The sequence below is a fragment of the Berghia stephanieae genome, chromosome 5 (assembly GCF_034508935.2).
Source record: "Berghia stephanieae isolate SIO BIC M18660-M18661 chromosome 5, UCSD_Bste_1.3, whole genome shotgun sequence".
Taxonomy (NCBI): domain Eukaryota; kingdom Metazoa; phylum Mollusca; class Gastropoda; order Nudibranchia; family Aeolidiidae; genus Berghia; species Berghia stephanieae.
Genome location: NC_088364.1, coordinates 75,897,467 through 75,899,966, shown reverse-complemented (window position 1 = coordinate 75,899,966; position 2,500 = coordinate 75,897,467).

Sequence of the window (2,500 nt, the reverse complement as noted above, 5' to 3'; positions counted from 1 at the left end):
AGAAAAACGACATGCAAAGCTACACGAAAGCAATTAAAGACATGGTGGTAATGGTAGATAATTTGCATTTTTAGACACCATATCTGTACCGCTGGTAGGTGCTGTCCAAAACTTTTCTTAGCGCGCGAGTCAGTTCACAGTATCTAGCTTAACTATAATATTACTAAATCTTTTACAGTAATTTAACGAAGAATTACATTTCAGATTGCTTTACAAAGTATTAATGATACCCCAAATATTGATTTCAAGAAGAAGAAGAAGAAGAGATTTGACATGATATCAACTGATCCTTCTAACCACAGGAACACTAAACGCTGAGGTTGTGAGGGAGACAAGAGATAACTTGCCAGAATATGATTTCAAAGAAATGAAAAACCCACCAAACAAAAATGACTCACTCAACAGCCGCCTAGAGTTATCTTCTATATATTTAGGCTTCAATAGAGAAAAACGCCATTAAAAAACAGCTTTTAAAAAACAGTAGGTAAGGTGGAAAGATCCATTCTTAACTCACTCAATCCTAGAGCTTTTCGCAACTTTTCCAAATTGGAAAAAAATGTATTGAAAATGAGCATGTACATAGATATTTTTGTTCAACTACCATCAACATGTAAAAATGAAAAATATTAGCTTTAATACTACGCCTATAATTTGTCTCCTAAAAATGTAATAAATAGGCATGGGATAAAAGTAACCCGGGTAAACTACGGATATAGTCGGTGTTAGGATTGAGTGAGTTAATTAATTGACTTAGCAAGTTTTGCCAAAAACTTTTAAAATGCTGCAGATATTCACTTCTCTTCTTGCTATTTGACCCGTCGGATAAACTACGTTGTTCCCGTCTCATCGGTGTCATGGAGAACTTTTAAAATAAAGCAAAATGCTCTCTAATGCGTCAAAAAGACCATTCTTCTTGTTTTTTAATATGATAGAATGCGCTTGGCCAAGGAGTTCACAACATTGCCATCCGGAAGTATAACGGACCAACACACAAACTCTGTGTAACCGTGAACTTTATAGTCTGGTTAATACAGTTTAGTGAGAACAACTCACAAACGCGGATGGCAAAAAACAATAACAAAGGCCTGAGTGACGTCATCTGTACTATCTATATAATCATCGTTGTCCAATATAGACAGTATGCGCTTGCTAGAAGCTATAACATGCCATCCGGAAGTTTTAAGGACCAACACACAAAACTGTATGTATCCAGAACGTTATAGTCGGGTTAATACAGTTCAGTGAGCATTACTCATAAACATGGATGGCAAAAAACAATAACAAAGACCTGAGTGACGTCATCTTCGAACTGCCAATATAGCTAAAAAGTCTCCTAAGTACTCAAAACATTATACAAACAATAAGTCTTATCTGATACAAGTAACAGACATTGTGTAATGTGTTATCTGTGACATTGTGCTCTGGGATTGCCATCTATGAATAGTCTGAGACTTGGATGTCCAAGCGTGCTGTAAGCAACGGTACTGTCATTTGACCAATGGAAGGAGTGCTCTGACAAATCGCAGTAAATATCGCTTACACACAAATCTTATCCCGATCAAAAGGTAGTGAGTTACATGCAAAATATATAGAATTCATCACAATTTTGAATTAGAACCAAGCTAAATTCACACGATAGCTGTGTTCTTACAACTCTCCTGCATGTGTATTATCACAATTTTGAATTAGAACCAAGCTAAATTCACACGATAGCTGTGTTCTTACAACTCTCCTGCATGTGTATCATCACAATTTTGAATTAGAACCAAGCTAAATTCACACGATAGCTGTGTTCTTACAACTCTCCTGCATGTGTATCATCACAATTTTGAATTAGAACCAAGCTAAATTCACACGATTGCTGTGTTCTTACAACTCTCCTGCATGTGTCAGTGTTGGCGCATGACTTGAATAGAAGCAGATAAACTGTCTGCTTCCTGTCAAATAGTCTGAGAAAAAAATACGACGAATCCTCTGGCCTTGCATGATATCCAACAAACGAGGACATCCTCCAGCATTGCCTTAAAGCATTGAACCCCGAACACAAAAGGATATGGGCGGCTATGTGGTCTAGTGGTATGACACTCGCTTTCGGATCGGAAGGGCCTGGGTTCGAGCCTCGCGCTCGGCGCATACTTGAGTCCTTGGAAAAGGCTCTTTACCCACATTCTCTCACCGTACTCAGGTGTAAAATGAGTACCTGGCCGTTAACAGTGTTGTCTTTGTCCGAAAAATTGTAATATCGCCTAACAGGCGCCATGTCTCGTCCTATATGTTAAATGTTGCTGTTGGAAAGCGCTTTGAGCACATTTAGTGGATATTGCGCTATATAAAGCTCAATTAAGAATTAAATATGGTGGTGGCAAATATAATGTTCTCAGAATGAAGGGTGACCTAATACCAAAGGATCCTCTTCGCTGGAAAAGTAGAAAACGGTGGTAGCTGCCTGAAGCCGGTGATCGTGAAAATACAAAAGAAAAAGTGAAAATGGAGAGGCTTC